Source organism: Canis aureus, chromosome 18 (genome assembly GCF_053574225.1).
Source record: "Canis aureus isolate CA01 chromosome 18, VMU_Caureus_v.1.0, whole genome shotgun sequence".
Taxonomy (NCBI): domain Eukaryota; kingdom Metazoa; phylum Chordata; class Mammalia; order Carnivora; family Canidae; genus Canis; species Canis aureus.
Genome location: NC_135628.1, coordinates 34,595,001 through 34,615,682, shown reverse-complemented (window position 1 = coordinate 34,615,682; position 20,682 = coordinate 34,595,001). Strand labels below are relative to the sequence as shown.

General features: G+C 33.6%; 1 protein-coding gene across 1 annotated transcript in view; it reads right to left on the bottom strand.

The window, feature by feature from the left end:
* The window catches only part of THSD7A (thrombospondin type 1 domain containing 7A), a 428,088-nt gene that overhangs the window by 136,328 nt on the left and 271,078 nt on the right, over positions 1–20,682 (bottom strand). The gene's annotated exons all lie outside the window — the stretch shown is intronic.

Below are 20,682 nucleotides of genomic sequence, written 5' to 3'. Positions count from 1 at the left end.
CAGCAAATGTGTTCTCTATTCTTTCCTATGCCTTTCCGTGATCTAAATGTTTTGTGAGTAACAGAATTTACTGGCTTTAGCTTAAGAATTTTTTCCTTCATATGTTGTTAAAGATAGTTTTCGCTATACCATTTTATAAAGTTAATTTTCTATATTATCTTCTAGATTAGAAACTTTATTGTTTAATCTTTTATATTTTGATTTATAATCCACTTGCAATTGATTTATGTGTATTGCTTGAGAGATGGACCAAGTTTCTTTTTTTTCTTATTGCTTATCCCATTGATCTGGCTGATATAATTTGTTGAAAAAAAGTTTTCTCCATGCTTTGCCAACTTTATCATACATTGAGTCCACAAACATGTGGTTCTCTTTCTGGACTATGTATTCTGTTCAACTGGCCTAATTCCATATCTTGTCCCAATACCACTATGTCTTACTTAGGTTAATGAAAAGTCTCTGATACAGCATATATTTCCATCTTTCTGTTTCTAGAGTACATTGTTTATTCCTGGCCCTTTGATATTCCATATGAATTTTAGACTAGCTCTTTTTTAGATTTCCTGCTGAAAAGTGACTAAATAAGTTAATAGGTTATAATTTTTATTACAATCTTAGATATGCTGGATATGTTTAGTACACAAACTGACTTGATTTGATAATTATGAGGAATGGTGATAATGAACATTCTTCTCTTTATTTATAGGATGGAAAGCTTTAATATTTCAACATTAAGTATGATGTATGTTTTGTATTTTTATCATATGCTTATAAAGTTAAGGAAGTTTCCTTTTGTGCCTAGATCGTTATAGATCTTTTTTTAAAACATAAATGAAAGTTAAATTTTATAAAATATCTTTTCTAAGTCTGTTGAGATAATTGTACTTTTAAAAAAATCTACCTTGTTAATTAATGGAATCAACTGTTTAGTTTTTTTTTTTTTTTTTTTTTTTTTTAAATACTGAGAGGTATTTTGGGTATATCTATTTGTTGCCTCTGAAATATTTCACATTTAGACCATTCCCTTCTTCTACTCAATGCTGGATTTCTTTTTTTTTTTTTATTTATGATAGTCACACACAGAGAGAGAGAGAGAGAGAGAGAGACATAGGCAGAGGGAGAAGCAGGCTCCATGCACCGGGAGCCCGACGTGGGATTCGATCCCGGGTCTCCAGGATCGTGCCCTGGGCCAAAGGCAGGCACTATACCGCTGCGCCACCCAGGGATCCCAACTGTTTAGTTTTTGAATGACAAACTGACTTCACATTCCTGGATAAGGTCATCTGGTTACTATGTATTACCCTTTTTATGTATAATTAGATATTATTTGCTAATTTTTATTTAGGGTTTTTGTGTCTAATTTTGATACCTAATCTTGGCTTTAACTTTGGTATTAATATGATGTTTGGTGCCACTAAACAACTCAAGAAATGTTCATCATTTTTGATTATCTTAAAAATTTTTATAAGATTAGCGTTGTTTTTTTCTTAATATTTTGGCAGTATTTACTAGTAAAGCCATCTGGATCTGTGGTTTTCCTTATGAAAAGATATTTATTTTGGATTCAGTTTTGGTGAGTTGTATTTTTCTGTTCATCTAAATTTTAAAATGTATGGGCATGAAGCTATCATATCCTTTTACTATTTTTTGGTGTCTAGGATCTATAATGATGTCCTCCTTTTTACCCTGAAACTGGTAATACATGCTATCATTTCTTTTTCTTCATTTGTCTCTATATGAATTTAAAAATGCTATTAGTCCTTTCAGAAAACCAAATTTGTGTTCATTTACCCTATCCAGTGTATGCTTTATTTTCTTAATAAATTTTTTGTTCTTTAAATTTTTTTCCTTCCTATTATTTTGAGTTTATATTTCTGTTTTATTTATTATTTGAGAGAGAGAGCAAGTGGGTGCACAGCCTGGGGGAGGGGCATAAAGAGAGGGAGACAAAGAATCTCAAGCAGCATCCACGTGTGGAGCCTGATGTGAGGCTAATTGTTTTTTAGAAATACCATTGGTCCTAATTATCACTTTTCTGTTACCAGTAGTGGAAGTGTTGCTAGGTTTGACTTTAGTAAGTGCTTAACCTGAATCTCAGGTCACTTTTCTATAAAACAGAAATATATTATTACCTTTAAAATTTTCTAGGGCAGGGGGATCCCTGGGTGGCTCAGCGGTTTAGCATCTGCCTTCGGCCCAGGGCATGGTCCTGGGATCCCGGGATTGAGTTCCATATTGGGCTCCCTGTATGGAGCCTGCTTCTCCCTCTGCCTGTGTCTCTGCCTCTCTCTCTCTCTCATGAATAAATAAATAAAATCTTTAAAAACAATTTTTTCTAGGGCATATTTTGCAAAGAGTAGTAATTCAGACAAAAATTTTATTTGGCTTCAACCATACTTTCTTTACTGAAAGATCTGATCTAGTCTGGTAGCTTTATATATCTTTGACAAGCCATATTTTGTTTCCTGACATCTCTTTTGATGTTCTATCCTGTATTCATCATTTGCTGTTTGCTTTTAATTTGCTTATGCTGCCAATATCTCATATATAAAACAAGTTCACCCAAAGAATCCCTTTTCTCAAAGGCATTTGTTCCCATAAATTTAGATAAATCTCTTCAGGGTAACATGGTTGAGCCCCCAAATCTTGAAGATGTATTTGGATAAACATTTTACTTGAATGTTTTAGTCACAAAAATCTGATTAGTTCTTAAAAGTGTCTCTCACATGGGGTTCCTGGGTAGCTCAGTCCGTTAAATGTCCTACTCCTGGTTTTGGCTCAGGTCATGATCTCAGGATCCTAAGATTGAGCCCTACAATCAAGCGCTTCATTGGGCTCCTCACTCAGCAGGAAGTCTGCTGCCTCTCTCTCCCTTTGCCCCCACCACCACTCTCCCTCTACTCCTCCCCTTTCTCTTTCCCTCTGTCACTTCCCTGTCTGTCTTCCTCTGCCCCTGCCCCTGCTCATGCACTTTTTCTCTCTCCCTCTCTAATAAATAAATAAATCTTAAAAAAAAGTCATCTCTCACCTATATTCTTAGTTCTAGTGCATGAATGTTGTGAAACTTAGCCCCGTATCTTTGGACTAGTTTACATGTTTCCTAATTCTTCTTTTTACTTTCAGATGTTCATGCATTCCTTCTATACTGCAGTCCTGTCAATTAATACAGTAGCCTTAATATAGCATGATAGTTTAATATTTTTCCCCAAAACCCTGCAAGTAAGCCTGGTATGTTAAATAATAAATTCCAAGCCATTAGGTGGCATGCAAGCCCTTCTATAATCTCATGTTATTGACTCTCCCTTCAAATTTATTTCCAAACTACTTTCATATGAAATTTCTGTTCTGTACATATCAGTGTATTTAATTCTTCAGGATACATGTGCTTCTCCTCTTTTTGTCTTTACTCACCCACTTAGAATGCTTTTTTTCCTTCTCTCAACTGTTTTGAATCATTGGTATCATGAAATGCTAAATTTATATCACCTCTGTCCAGTCTTCCTGACCACATTGCTGAAGGCAATCCCTTATTCTTCTGAAAATCTGTAACATCTGTGGGGATGCAATGTGGTGCTCCGGGAAACTGCAGATATTAGAGTCAAATGCAACTGAATTTTAAACTCTTTTCCAGTTGCATAATCTTGAGTAATTTATGAAGACTTACTTGTCTGCAAAATGGACTAAGGGTTAATACTAACTCTTTTGGACATCTATTATATAAATTATATAGGAATGATATAATAGCTGAAAACAGTATAAAGAGCCTCATATGTAATAGTTGTTAAAATAAACAAGAGATATTACTTCTGTCATTACTGATAGTGTGACTCATATAAAATTAATTATGTGCTATTTTTATTGTCAATTACCTTTTATGCAGATATTTCCTAAGTGCTACTTGTATGTAAAGTTCTTTAGGATAAGAATCATGCATATCCCTTTGCATATCTTACAAATAATATACAGTTGAGAATGTTTGTTGATTGACATTTACATATGAATATGTAATATTTTTAGGAAGAGACTTGATGAGTATTATTTTAGATTGATTAAAGATGTCACAGTTGTAAACAAAATCTTCAAGTTTTGTTATAATATGACTAGAACCTGAGTCAGTCTACGTTTCATTTACAAAGGTAGTCTCTGAAAAGTCTATAAAATCAGTGAACATATTGATTGTGCTCAACATATTGATTGTGCTCAACAACGTAAGCTGCCTTCTGTTGAATAATCTAATCAAATGTAATTTGGCACAAGAAAAAAGTAAGTTTGATGACAAACAAAGGTCTCAAATGTTGAGGGGAAAAATCAATTTTAGTCATGGAAGCAGAAGGATCAATATTCAGTCTACAAGTACATTTAAGTTTTTACAGGATATCAGAATGATGGCTGTGATATATATTTTTTTAAAGCTCCCAAATACTGCTTTCCAAAATGTAATCATTTAGAATTTCTATACTTTTACTAGTAGAGAATTTTCAGAACATTGTCAATCATGATTGGTGACCATGTAAGGAACATAGCAATAATGCACTCAGACATTTCATCTATCAAAACACATCTATACACACATACACACAAAGACAAATATAGAAAAAGTACTCAACCTGAACTGTCCCATTAACAATACTTTCCAATTACCAAATGTCATCTAAGTCACCTGCTAGTCTCATAGAAATTTAAAGAGTTAAACAGGTCAACTGCATATGCATTGCCTGATATTTTCAAAACACTGTGCCAATGTATTCACTATTTTGAAAAATTCATTTGCTAATTGGCAATGGAATCTCCTAGATAGAGCTCTCTAGAGACATTGAAGTTACAAGTTTAGGGCAGTGAGATAGAGCTACATGCTTAAAAGTTTTCATAGCATAATGTTTTTATTATAGGGATTTGCCTTCAAATGACTGATTGGGATGAGGGAGGAAAAGAAGATTGTCACATAGTGGGTATAGGCAGTCATGACCTGAGTGGCTTAAAAATTGTAAGGCAAATGTCTAGAAATGGGAATTGTTACATTATTTTTTAAAAAGATTTATTTATTTTATATAGAGAGAGTACATAAGCATGTGCATAATGGGGAGGGGATGAGGGAAAAGAGGGAAGAGTGTCTTAAGTAGGATCCAAACTCTGTGGAGCACGATATGGGAGCTCAATCTCATGACCCTGTGATCATAACCTAAGTAAGAATCAAGAGTTGGACACATTATTGACTGAGCCACCCAGGCACCCGTACATTAATTTTATGTTATCCTGTCCTCTCAATAGTTTTAATGTGGTTTGTAACACCTAAGAGTTAGCTAACAGTAATTTTAAAAAATGAGAAATTTATTTATAAAGTAGAGAGAAACATTAGAGGTTAATAGATATGTTTGTGTATATGAATCCCATACTTTGCTTACAGGTTCTTCATAATTAGCAGTCTACGAAAGGAGGATTAATTACAGAATTCATCCAGAATTTTCAGGAGATGTAAAATTTTCTTGATTTCAAAACAAGTAAATTTATTCCTACAATTTTTATAAAGGAGATATTACCTAATTTGATGCATAAATGTTACGATAATGTCAACATGGGTTTTCTGATAGTGTCTTCAATATAGGCACTATTAAGTAAAAGAAAGTTAAATGAAAGGGCAATTGTATTGAGTTATATTTTTGACATTAGTCTGGAAAAGTTAGAGTTTCTAAGCTTCTTTGGCTCCTAAATCCAGGCAAGGTATGACTGAAATTAGGGAAAGGAAAATTAGGGCTTCATAAAGATTTTGATAATAAGGTCTTCCATAATACTGTCTGGGAAAAAACTCAGCTGGGGAGAATGGTAAGGAAATGGCACTATTTGCCAGAGTGAGGGCATTCATAATTCTGTTATTCCTAGGACAAAATTATTGCTATTTAGAAGCCTAAGACTCAGAACCTGCTTCCCCATTTCCTTTAAAAAGCATATGTTTCCCAAAGGCCACTAGGCAGATTCCCAGTTGAAGTAGGTCACTTTGCCTAAATAGGAACTATTAGAAATCAATATTATTTAAAATGTTCTTTGGATAAATACTTCGTCACATTGATTTATACCAGTTTTCTTTCACATACTCTCATGTTTATAGATGACACTTAACACATACTGTATTTCAGTATTTTTCTCATTTATCCATGGGATTTTTTCCTTTTTTTTTTTTTATTGTTTATTTAACCTTTGGTTAATACTGTTATATCAGACAATCTGAGATAAAACCTCTTGTCAACAGCTAAAAAATAATTTTATTCCTATAAGGACATCTTGCATCATTAAAATAAATTATGAAGAAGATAAAATAATAATCAGATCGATGATAAAATACTGAATATAAGAACCACATCAAGGCTGTGAAAACAAAACTATAACTGCTCTTTAAAAGTTTCTAAGAGCTCATTGCTTTCACTTTTCTTATGGGAAGATATTTTTTTTTTTTTGGAAGATATTTATTGTGGCAATGCTCATTTGGTTTCCACCATAATGTGAAAGTACTTGGAAAATAAAAATATCGATGTATAACACAAATTTGATCAAACCTATCAACATGTACATACAAGTCAGTTGACTCTTGAACAACACAGTCTTCAGGGGTACTAACCCCCCACATTAGAAAATCCATATATAACATTTGACACCCCCAAAACTTAATTATTAATATTCTACTGTTGATCAGAAAGGAGCCTTACTGATAACATAAACCATTGATTAACACATATTTTGCATATGTATTATACTCTGTGTTCTTACAATAATAGCTAACTTGTTCTTAACATTTTTGATATTTCTAGGCTATGTGATTTGTCTGCAAGTTTCTTCAAATTGTTGCAACCCCCAACAAATTTTCCAATACATTTATTTAAAAAAATCCTCATATAAGTGAACTTGCATAGTTTGAACCCATATTGTGGAATATTGTTCAAGGGACAACCATCTATGTTATTCAACAGTCAACTGTATTTTTCTTTTGTTAAACACTCCTTGTTCCTTTTAGGATAATCTGCACTAGGTCTATTAAGGTATTTTATATATTTCTGTAGAATTTGAATGCCAAGGAAATAAAAAGAATATTAGGTTTGACAAACTCAGATCAATTCTCTCAATGCCCGAACTATAAAGGAAATTTATAGAAAAATGGTGCTTTACTAGTAGTAACACAAATTTTAACACAAAGTTACCTTCTAAAATTAAAAATATATAACACACCATTTTCAGCTCTGTGTTGATTTTGTACTTTGGTGACTGGAAAGGTCACAAAGTTCAAAGCATTATATTAAAAACTACTCAATGGCAGACTCATAACAACAAAAAAAGGTAGCTTTCTGTTCTTTGGTCTCTAAAAAATATGGCTTTAAGTCTCTACTATATGGACTTCTGCTTTTAAAACATGAGAGGCAGGGACAGCCTGGGTGGCTCAGTGGTTTAGCACTGCCTTCAGACCAGAGCCTGATCTTGGAGACCTAGGATCGAGTCCCGCGTCAGGCTCCCTGCATGGAGCCTGCTTCTCCTTCTGCCTGTATCTCTGCCTCTCTCTCTCTCTCTCTCTCATTAATGAATGAATAAAATCTTAAAAAAGAAAACTTGAAAAAAATTAAAAAATAAAACATGAGAGGCATAGGTACTATGAAATGAAATGTACAACCTCATCTCTTCCTTTGAGATTATCTTTTTTCTATGTAACAAAACTCAAATCTCTATAAAGCAAAATAAAGGAAAACTTGACAAATAATGGAGGAATATACCAAGCTCCTGGATGGAGAGGAGATACATGACAAGAGATCAGTTTTTCCTAAATACATTCATGATTTCCAGAATCCCAGTTTAAAAATTACAAAAGAAGTGAATTTCTATTTTGGAAAAACAACTAATCAGTGACTTTTTAAAAGTTTAGAAAAGAGAAGGAAGAATGGCTTTCCTAACTATTTAACTGATCAGACTATGAGAAAGCAGTCTAGTCCTAGTGAAAGAAAGAAATAGACAAAAATAATAGATGGATCAATAGACCAGAATATACCATGTAGTCCTACAATATAGGAGTTAATAAAAACTAGTACATTTTACCTACAAAAATATATTTTTATTGTTCTCTACTCTTTCTTGTAGTCATTTTAGTCTTTATTGGCTACTTCTTTTTACTTCCTTAGTAAATGTTGTAGATAATTTTTTCTTTAAGAATCTGCATTTGGGGTATTAGTCCTTACCCTAGATTACTAGGAGTGGTAGAGACAAGCATATTTGAGGTTTATAATGTACATTGTTAAACAACATTCTAAGATACAATAATTTACAGTTTCTCCTCTTCTAAGGGTTTTATTTCATGGGACGGAGCATTCTTTTTATTGACTTTATTATGCTATATAGGGAAAATTAGATACTATCTCACCAATTTGCACCTTTTTGTTGCAGTGGTTATATAAACTGGTTCCTATTTTTGTGGTGGAGCTCACAATCTGGCAATGAAAACTGAGAGCCTATGTCATGGAGGACTCCAGAGGGGCACCTAGAACCTTACATTCTAGATAAATGACAGTGTGCCTGCATAACTTCCCAGAATGGGATGGGGCTCCTGGGTTTGTGCCATGTTGTCCATTCCTAGTACAATAGGGCTCATGATCTTCCTGACTGCTCAGCTGTAGCAGATTTAAGACATGTACTGTTTTACAAAAAGCATGAACTCCACTCATTTAGAGTAACATTTTTGAATGTTTTAGTGAAACTTGAGTTGAAACTGAGTTCAGTTGAATAATCTTTGATCAGACATAGGAACTTTACAAGATAAATGGCTATTTAAGGTAAATACAAAGGTAATTTGGTTGTCAAAATGCTTTCAATCTTTATGTGTTACCTGTGCCTACACAGCCAGAGGCACATTTCCAGAGTCTGAGCTCTCCAGGGTGCTCTGAATGACCCCTAAACTCTATTTTCCTCCTTTTACATACTACAATAACAGGGACCACTCTACTTCAAAAGAATTACTGCCATTCTCTTCAATGAGAAAGGGTGAAGGCTGAAAGAAATCAAGATATACTTGATTCAGAATGTATGGTTAATGCATACTCTAAATCAACATGAAATAAAACTTTGTAAAAGAAGAGTTCCTCTCTCTCTCTCATGAATAAATAAATAAAATCTTATAAAAAAAGAAGAGTTCATAAAAAGAAATGTTCTTTTTCCTGAATCTGACTAAATGATTATGGGATTATTAAAAAAAAAAAAAACAGCAGAGAATCAGCTTTGCCTTTCTTAATTTTAGTGGGAGATAAGCACTTCCATTTTCTGGGGATACAAGACACATTCCTCATATACATTATCATGTTTTTCACATTTAACCTTTCTATTGACAGAAGCTGCACTTGAAACCATCAGTAAATCCATTTGGAAATGCTTTTACCAAATTAGAACAAGAGAATATTACTCTAGGAACAAAGGTAAAGGATTCTTCTATGACTTAGATGCATCTTTATTTTTCCCTAACTGCAGTCAATAGATCATGGCAGAGTACATACAGTCCATCCAAACAGCACTAAAGTCACTGAGTTTAAATCCACCTGCTATGAAATGGCATTACATGCACGGATTAAAATACCATAAAATAAATGTAATATTCTTCATATCAAATTGAAGATATACAAAAATAAGCTTTTTAAATAAAAGAGATAAGAACAATAACATTTTAACCATTGTTAATAATGTCATAGATCAAATTTAGGAAAAGGAAACTTAAAAAACCTATTATGTGTAAGTAACAGAATTAATACAATTATACTATTATTTTTTTAGGCATTCCTAACACAAAAATATATTTTAAAATTACAGCTTTCACCAATATTACTGTATCAACCTTTCATACTCTAATGTAGGTGTCAGAGGTATGAACACATAAAGCTCAAATACAGATTTCTCCAATAATTATGAAAGACATTCTTATAGTTACATCATCAGGGGTCTTTAAAATAAATAAATAATCAAGTGCTCAACATAACTTCTTTCTTCATTTACTTGCTAGATTATACTCATTTGGAACATTTCTTTCCATTAGCATTATGACAACCCATAAAAAGTCTTTCACGTAAAACATAAATTTTAAAACATATGGATACATCTCCCCACTTCCTAAATTTAATGTGTGACAGAGGAACAAGAGAACATCAACATCACAGATTAAAAACAAATTTCACTGCAATAAAATTTGCAGGGTTATGGTTAGATCATATTTTGTTTTATAGCCAAACAGATTTCTTGGTTTAGTTTAAAAAAGAACAAGAGTGTCTGTCTCCCCCTTCCTTCCTCCCTTATGTGGTTAGAATTCTATTTCTAAATTATCTGATTATACCACTTCCCTAGCAGGAACACTTTTAATTCCAATGGATGTAAAGGAGTCTCCTTAACTAGGCTTCTTTCATGTCTGGTACCATCCACAAAGACTCTAACCTCCCAAACACAAATTCTGCAGTGACAATCCCAAATGTTTACAGATCCCAGATATCACAAGTTTTTTCACATTTCTGTGTTCTTGTAAGGCTGTGATTTTAACCTAAAATACACTGACCTTCTTAAGAATTTGTATTTATCCATTGAATTAACACATAATATTTTTTTCTAAAGCCTTCAGTACCTCTCCAAGGCACAGAGCAAACTCTACCTGCCTCAGCCCTTAGCATGCTGAATATGTTGTCATTTTAGTGTATGTGCTGTTGATGTGAGCACCTGAATATACTTCTAGTTTAAAAATTATTGCATGTTTAAACAATTTGATTATACATTTTCCCATATCTAACTGTCATTATTAACATGAGTATCATAGCATATCACTAGCACATACTAGAATTCCTGAAAAAGAGCACATACAATGAATGTTATGAAAGCAATGAATGAATCAGTCTAGGTAGCAGACTTGAAAATCTAACCTATGGTCAAGCCAAGTCAAACTGCTGTTTATGAGATCAGAACTTCTCTAGAGGGTTCTAGCTCTCTCTTCAAATATAGCCATCTCATGGGTTACAGCTCTTTCAAAAGCCCAGACTACATATTCATAGAGCTCCTTTCATAAGTTTCTTGCTTAAAAATCATAATATAGCTCTAAATCAAAGCTGGCATTTTAAAACCTTATTTAAAAAAATTAAAAAAACAACAAACAAAAATCAAGAAGACATTTTGTGACTTTTATCATGATCTCAGCAACAATTTCCTACAATGAGATTCTAATACTGAAGAGAAAACAATCCCATTTATAATTGCACATAAAAAAGAAAAATACCAAGGAATAAACTTAACAAAGGAAGTGAACACCTGTACTCTGAGAACTAAAAAACACTGATAAAAGAAATTGAAGATGACACAAATGAAAAGATATACCATACTCATGGAATCAAATAATTAATACTGTTTAAATGTCCATACTGTCCAAAGCAATCTACACATTCAATGAATTCCTATCAAAATGCTAATAGCATTTTTCACAGAACTAGAACAAATAACACTAAAATTTGTATGGAACCACAAAAGACCCTGGGTAGCCAAAACAATCCTTTTTTTTTTTTTTTTCCCAAAACAATCTTGAAAAAAGAGAACAAAACTGCAAGTATCACAATCCCAAATTCCAAGATTACAAAGCTATAGTAATCAAAACAGTGTGGTACTAGCCAAATCAATGGAACAGAAAAGAAAGTCCAGAAATAAACCCATAAGTATATGGTAAATTAATATTCAACAAAGGAGTCAAGAATACGCAATGATAAAAGTACAGTCTCTTTAACAAATGGTATTGGGAAAAATGGATAGCTACATGCAAAAGAATGAAACTGGACCACTTTCTTACACCATATACAAAAAAAAATCAAAATGGATTAAACACTTCAATGTGAGATTTAAAATCATAAAACTCCTTAAAGAAAACATAGGCAGTAATCTCCTGGAAGTTGATCTTAACAGCATTTTTCTAGATAGTCTCCTTGGGCAAGAGAAACAAAGGCAAAAAGAAACTATTGAGATGACACCAAAATAAAAAAAACTTATGCACATAAAGGAAACCATCAACAAAACAAGGCAACCTACTGAATAGGAGAAGATATCTGCAAATAATATAATTGATAAAAGGTTAATATCCAAAATATATGAAGAACTTATACAACTTTACATCCAAAAACAAATAATTTAACTAAAAATAGACAGAGGACATAAATAGATAAGTTTCCAAAGAAGACATAGAGATGGCCAAGAGACACGTGAAAAAATGCTACCATTAATTATAAAATAAATTCAAATAAAAATCATGATGACATATCACCTTACACCTGCCAGAATGGTTAGTATCCAAAAGACAAGAACTAAAATGTACTGGTGAGAATGTGGACAAAAGGGAATCCTTGTGTACTACTGGTAGGAATGCAAACTGGTACAGCCACTGCGGAAAATAGTATGCAGGTTCCCCAGAAAATTAAAAATAGGACTGCCATATGATGCAGTAACTCTATTATTGGATATTTAACTCCCATAACTAAAAACACTAATATGAAAATACATATGCAGCCCTATGTGTATTGCAGCATTATTCACAAAAGCCAAGATATGGAAGCAACCTAACTGTCCATCAATAGATCAATGGATAAAAAGGATGTGATTGATACACACACACACACACACATACACACACACACAAGGACACACATACATGCACACACACATAGAAATATTACTCAGCCATTAAAAAATAAGGGCAAAATAGGTGAAAGGGAGTAGGAGACACAGGTTTCCAGTTATGAGATGAATTAAGTCTTGGGGATGAATGGTATAGTATAGGGAATACAGTCAATGCTATTATAATATTGTTGTTTGTTGACAGATGGCAGCTACCCTTGCGGTAAGCATTGCATAACATAGAGAGTTGCAGAATCACTCGGCTGTATACCTGAAACTAATGTAACATTGTGTCAACTATACTTCAATTAAAAAAAAAAGTATTACTATCAATTAAAAAAAGGGTAGAAGAGACAAGGAATGAAAAAAGATTTTTAGATGATAATGACAAAAAAAAGAAAAACGATGACTTGAGGCACTTTAGATACTCCACCATTTCTGTTGGCTTACAAGGTCTGCTTTGGTCAAGACAACTGATGTTTTCTTAATCTAACATCAAATGCTCTATGCAGACAGAACAATTTTCTCTTTTTCCAACCAGACTGTCACCCTGCATTCTTTCTACTGAGAAACCTTCTGAAGAAACTCATTCGGAAGAGCTTCATTAGACTCTTCTTTAGTATAATATAGGGATTTTGCAAATGTCTTATATATTTGCAAATTATATTCTTAAGGAAAATGGAGAGTGAATACTTGTTTACTGGTGCATTTCGGGTACATCTGGGAGTACAACCCAGGGAGTCACTCAGTCAAAGAAACGACTGTCTTTCCTGTTTCAGTTAGATCTCCTTGGAGCTAAAAATAATGAAGAGACTTTACCGGTTTAAAAAATGGTTTGGGTAAAGATTAAAAGTGGCTTCAGGTGAAGATAAATAAAACAGCTCAAAATATGCCAATAAACACCTCCATCTCTCCTGTCTGCCTTTTATATTATCAATGTTATGTAGTGAGGTTGGACTGTTCCAATGTTCCTTTTAGTTATTTCTGCACAGGTTCTTGGGTATTTTTTCTATTGCTAGTCCAAATTGGGTCATATGTTCATCCTTAAATCACCATAGCCAGGTAGATGGGATACAGCTTTGGCTGGGAGATGTGATCAATCCTAGCAAGCCTTGTGAATAGTTGTAGGGGATGGATGAATTCCTCAGGAAAAAAATCAGAAGCACAGTTGATGAGAGAAGAGAATGAATGAACGTTGAGGCAAGGAAAACATGATTAATATATATTTTTTAAAATTTTCTGTCAATTCAGCAATCTCTTTGATCAAAAATTTTAAAATTTTAAGATAGAAGATCAAAGATTTAAATTTTTTACTAATTTACTTAAAATTCTTTACCTTCTTTTAGCCAATTGATAAAGTTGAAAGTCAAGAAAAAAAACTGTAGTGTTATGGCTTTTCATACTTCATTCCCTATTTCAACAATAGGTGTCCCTGAAATAATAAATCTCAGATTGAGGATCACAGCTGAACAGCATCTCCTCTTTCACTTCCCAATATGGATTTTTGGTAAGTTTTTTTGGAAGATATATTTTTTCCAGCTCCTACATAATGTAGTGCTAAATACCAGTGGTTTTGAAGTTCAAAATTACTACAGATTTCGTTTCTCATTATATTTAATTGCCATTCCATGAAAATCTTGTCTAATTTTATATAAGAGAAGTCCAATTTCTGGCTATAGTCAGTAACTTGTTATCTTACACTAAGGAAAGAAAGACTACAATTTTTTGTGTGTCATATATTTGGGTGCAATTTTTATGTCATACATATAAAAAAATGCACAGTCATAATCTACCTTAAATTAATAGCAAATTGTTACAATAATTAATTTTCAAAATTTAGTCAAACTGAAATAATATTGGTTCTCTTCAGAAGACATTACTAGCTCAATACTAGTTTGAATCAATAATATGTGTCAAGTGGAAAAAAAAGAAATCTCAATTCAGAGATCTATTTCCTTCATCTAGGAAACAGGTAAAAAGATTTTATATTATGGAATTTAACAAGTGAAATACATGATATGATTTTCTATTATGGAATTTACTATTATATACTTATTATTTTCTGATACCTAATAGAATAAGAACTAGGCACTTATTTCTTTAAGGAAATATATACATACATACATACATACATATGCTTTGAAAATAGGTACACTTATTTAGCGAAGATGTTATGAAAATAAATGAGATAGATTATAAATCATTTGATCGATATAGGTAATTAATAAAACTCTTGTTCTTAGCCAAACAAAGAAAAAAGAACAGTTTTGGTGCTTAGTTAACTTTTTCACGTTGAACTCATCTCAGATGAATGATAGAGAACAGCAAATACTTAAAATAGTTTTTATTATGTTCAGGTGCATTTCTTAGCACTTAGTATATATTAACTCATGCATACTCTACAACACTATTATGAATATTTATATTTCACAGATGAGGAAACTTAGTCACAGGGGACTTAAAGTACCTGACAAAAAGAGTGGCAAAATTAGCGTTTAAACCTATACTCAGTGCCTCAATAACTGGGGTCCAGAAAATTGAGTCTCCACAAAAAAAGAGTCTAATAATAAAATACTGTGAGAGGAATCCTCCAGATTATAGACTTTATGAACATTCGGTTTATTTTTCTCTTTATGCAAATGAAGTAGCTGTTTTCTCTGGTGTTCTGGGACTTTCGTGTAATAGAATTTGAAGGGATATTGAGATGGTAATAGAGTATGCAATTTGGTGTCATGTTTTGTCTGGCATCTGGTAGGCAAAGTTTGAATTTTTGGGTGAGAGTAATAATAAAAATTTACTTAAGGAGAAACTAAGAGTCATTTCCTGAAAAGATGTGATGTTTAGGGATTAAAAAAAAAAGAAATTAGCCATGAATCAGAGATTTATTGACAATCTACTATGTGAAACAGTGCTAGGAAATAGGTATAAAAAGTAAATAAGGTATGATCTCTATCCTACGGTAACTAAGAGTATAAAAGGGATAGTAGGCAACAGTAAAGTGTAAATAACCAAATTCTAGAAGATGTACAATGATGTAGCAAATAGAAGGGCATAAAAGGCGATTGGTAAGAGGGCAGGATGAGATTGGAGGGACATTCTGTGATTCCCAAATGGCTTTGAACTTGATATTAAAAAAGCAACAAACAGGAAGCCAACAAGAGGTTTTAAGCAGTTAACTGGCATAATGAAGAGAGGATTTATGGTTATATACTTATAGTTCCAGAATAAGGAAAATCTGATGCAAAAGCATCATGAGTTATTCTTTAAAAGCACAAATCACTTCTGTTAGTTTACACCCTTCAAGAGATTCTCATCTTAAAGTAAATGACAAGGATCCTGGATGGCCTCACTCCTTCATAGCCTCTCTGACCTCATTCCTGATTATTCTTCCCTAGTTTACCCTACTCCAAACACACTGGCTGCCCTGTTGTTCTCAGATTCAAAGTAGCTCCTACCCCAAGGTCTTGCATTTGGTGTTCCTTCTGCCTAGAATATTATCTCCCCAGATTCTTATAGGACTTTATTACTTCTTTCATGTCTCTTCATAGATGTCACTCTATCAGGAATAAGCAAATTGTGATGCTATGAACTAGGTTAGAAATACTGGAGAGGAAATGAACTTTGGAGGAAAGATGATGAGTCTCACATTGGTACATAGTGATTTTGAAATGTCAGTGGGTTTTAGTTGAGCCTTCCAGATAGAGCCTTATAGTAGAAGGTTGAAAGGGAATGTTAACATTTAAGGAAGAAGCAGAGGGAAAAAAATATACAGCATATAGGAAGCAGAACAAGTAGCCTGTATAGATTAAATACATCTACAAATTCTGATGAGTACCTCCTATCAGAAGTAGAATTGATTCTACTGTCCCTTGAATCTGGCTGGCCTTGTAACGTGCTTTGACCCAAAGAATATGATAGAAGTGATCTTATGATTGTTCCAGATGCAGACATGAAGAGATCATTCATCTGTTTTGCCCTTTTGGAACAATGTCTTCAGATCACCTTGAAAAGAAGTCCATATGCTTGCTCTACAGGAGTACGAGGGGACACATGGAAGAAAACTAAGGTAACTTCATTGATATTAATGAGGCCAACTTACACATCCCAGTCACACCAGCCCTCTGGCTGAACACAGCTGCATCAGTGATCCCAGAACTGCCTTGCCAATCAATAGAATTGAGAAAAAAAAATTTAAATCATTAAGTGTAGGGTGGTATGTTATGCAGCATACATATCTGATACAGAACTTAGTACCTAGAAATGTGGTACTGCTTTAACAAAAACCAAAACCAAAACTATAATATGTAGCAATGAATTTGAGACTTGGAGGAAGAGAGGTAAAAGCTAAAATTTGGTGTGAAGATATTTAATGGAGAATGGAGACAGAGTCTCATGTCACATATTGGTGAAAAGTTGGCAAAATAGTTACTTATGGAAACTTGCAAAATGGAAAATGTACCTAATGGACCTGTGGATACAGATAAGGGTATTTTCAGGAAAAGTGTTAAAAATGTCTATTTAATTTTTCCTCTGGAGGATGATATGCTATAAGGAGAGAATAAACTAAAGAGGGAATAATTCTGTGTGCATTTGGAATGATGTGCTGACATGGAAAATAGAATGGTTTCTCACCTCGAGTCATCTGGCAAAGGATTTTCAGGGTAATAAATGGCCTAAGGTAAAAACCAATTTAAGGATATACCTAAAAATTCTTTGATAATACTTCAAAAATAGTTAAGTGATTCCTAGAAAACTCTCTCATATAAAATAGACATCTCCACATAGAAGAACTTCTAAGAATCTTAATGCCATTTTCCATAGTAGCCTCATACATGGTCCAAAGTAAAGAGAGGCTTTTCTCAAAAATAAATTATATAAATTATGGATATGGCTTTCGGGACATGGAGTAATCTACAATGAGATTCTTAATAAGCCCAAAACATTAAGTGTTGTATTGTTAAAACACAGCCAACTTGGTCTTAGAGAAAATGAGACTGTTCAAAATGAAAGAAAGGCCCCTGGGCTCTGTGATTTACATAGACAGAGGGCAGATTAAGAAAGCTCATCAGCCACAAATACAAGTCATTTCTTATAAAAAGGGAAAGGCATCTATGGAAAATCCAAGAGCCCAGAGTGAAGAACAAAGAGCCAAGTGGAATGAATAATAGACTAGGGAATCACTTTCAGAGAACAAAAATAGGCTGAGATCAAGGAATTTCCCCTGTCCCTAGTAAAGAGGGAGCAGGCTGGATTTAAGAATTGATAAAGACCAGACACTTCTGAATGCTTCCTATTTTTCTTGGTTTTGAATGGGAGAATCTATTTTCTGGTCCCTGTTACATCATTATATGTTGTATGTGTGGAGAGAATTAGGGGGAGATATTTTATCTTTCTAGTTAATAGGCCATACCCTAGAAACAACAGAGTTTGGGTTTCAATCTGAAATCAGTTTCTTTGTAATCAGTAAATTGCTTGAATGATTCGCTTTTTTAGTGTCCAGAAATTAAAGTACTTTTTAATATGAAGGTCATATTTTCCATGTTTGCCAAAACCTTAAAAATTCTGATGTTGAGTTAAACTGAAAGATTCTGTAGGATTGGATTATCTTCAAGAGAAAAAAAAAAGTCCCCCAAGCCCCACAATAATCAAAAGATCTTTGTAAGCTCATAGGGAAGGTTTCTGGATATAGGATTTAATTAGTAAGAAGAAAATTTAAGCACTACAATAAAATACATTTTTAGAAAACAGAAAGGACTGGAAATATACAAGTTAGGAACAAAAGCACTTAAACATTGGCCAAAAGCATTTTAAAAATAAATAATCTTATGATCTAAAATAATAATGTTTTTTGGTGTGTGTGTGGTACTATGTGGAAAATACAAACTACAATTCTATTTAAGATGACAAGTTCTATAATTCTAAGTTAATCAAATAAGATGGTACATAGTAAGAATGTTATATGTATTTTTTATATTGTATATTTTCTTTTTTCCTCTAAAAGAATCTATGACTAAAGGATAATACTAAAGTATTTTGAAGTGCACAAAAGAGACAAGTTTCCTTGTGGGGGACAAAACCCCACAGCTCCTCTGAAAATAAGAGCTCAAAGTTAATATGTACCATCGGTCCATCAATAAATAAAAATAAAAGAATAGTCACACCCAACTGATGTATTTGACAAACCTCATCTATATTCTAATCAAACACAGGTCCTGAGTAGTGAATGATAAAACTGCATGAGAATTTTGGTGCTCTTGGGTTAGGAGGGGGTGTACTTTGCATGTGGAAGGAATGAAAACAACTGTGACCAGAGGCTACTTTTTTTTGCTGTAATTCTTTGTAATGTCTCTTATCAGGAGATAGAGTCTATTTCTCTACCCATTAAATCTGAGTTGTCACTGTGACTTGCTTTGACCAAGAGAATGTGGCAGAAGAGACAATGGGTAGTTCAAGAGCCTGTCAGCTTGTTTTTTGTCCTCTAAGAGGAGTGCCTGAAAGCCACCATGTAAGAAAGCTAGTCTAGCTTGTTAGAGGATGAGAGCGCATGTAGAGAAGCACCTGTGTACCTCAGCACACAGCACCAACTGTAAAATATATGAGGGAGGCCATCCTGGATCTTCCAGTCATAGCCAATCTCCATAAATGAGCCCGGGAACCTCCCAGAATCATGGGAAATCCTAACTGGGTTTGTTTTCAACCAGTGAGTTTTAAGGTGACATGTTAGCAAGTAATAGGTAAATGATACATAGCCTGAGAGGTATGAAGGGAATCAGAGGAAAGTAAAACCAATGAGGTCATGGAAGTACAATCTCTGACAGGAGATAAGAGAGAGGCAGAGCTGAAGAAGCAAACAAGGGATAATATAAGGAAAGAGATGCATCTGTTAGAGGTTTAATAATTCAATTCCTGTTTAATTTGACTGAAAGTTGTCCTTTTCATCCATACTGGCTTTCACTGACCCAGCTATGAACAAACTGACTGCCTTGAGTTTTGTTCAAGCACTTGACTACCTATGATAGAGTGAAAGGCTCTTCATCTTTTTTTTCCCCCTTATATTTCCTATTTGAAGTGATAGCAAACACTTAGTGGGAAATTTATATTGTATCTCATGAAGTGGTAAGTAAGCTATTGCATACTGAACTTTTTTTTTTTAAAGATTTTTAAATTTATTTATTCATGAGAGACACACACATAGAGAGAGAGAGGGAGGGAGAGAGAGAGAGAGAGAGAGAGAGAGAGGCAGAGACAGGCAGAGGGAGAAGCAGGCTCCATGTAGGGAGCCCGACATGGGACTCGATTCCTGGGTCTCCAGGATCATGCCCTGGGCCAAAGGCGGCACTAAACCACTAAGCCACCCAGGCTGCCCCATACTGAACTTTCATCTCAGTCTTCTGCTAATTCTCCCTTACTTTAAATAGAAAATTCTTTATAAAACCCTACTCTGTGCTAAGACATTTATGTGTAAAAGAACACATGGCTCAATCCAGATGGTTTTCTTACAAACAAAAAATAATTTTATTAATAATATATCAAAATATAATACACACATACACACACAATACAGCAGACAGATCAGGTTATTTTGTGCTAGATTTTTTTAAGCCAGAATAAAATCGTGATCACTACAAACCACCATTAAAGAATAACCTACTGCCTTAAATTTTCTAAAAAGCTATAATGATTTTCATCCTTACAACAAATTAAATAGAGAATCTCAACCCAATTACAGAAAAACTCCTACCAACAGTGTTAGATGATCCTAATTGTAAAGTAAGAGACCTTAGATTTAAGCATAACATCCAACCTAATTATATTCCGAACACATTAAATAGCATAGCATTCTCCAGGAAGGGAACTTCTTAGTTGATTTGTTGCTTAAATTATGGAAAAACAATTCAGTTATAGGACTTATTCTTGCATTTAAAAGATCAGCTTTTCCATGTAATGGCTGTGTAATTTGTGTTAAGAAGTAGATTCCAGTTCCAGAGAGTGATCATGCTTTTGAAATTGTGTTCTCATCAGCTCTACAGACATTTG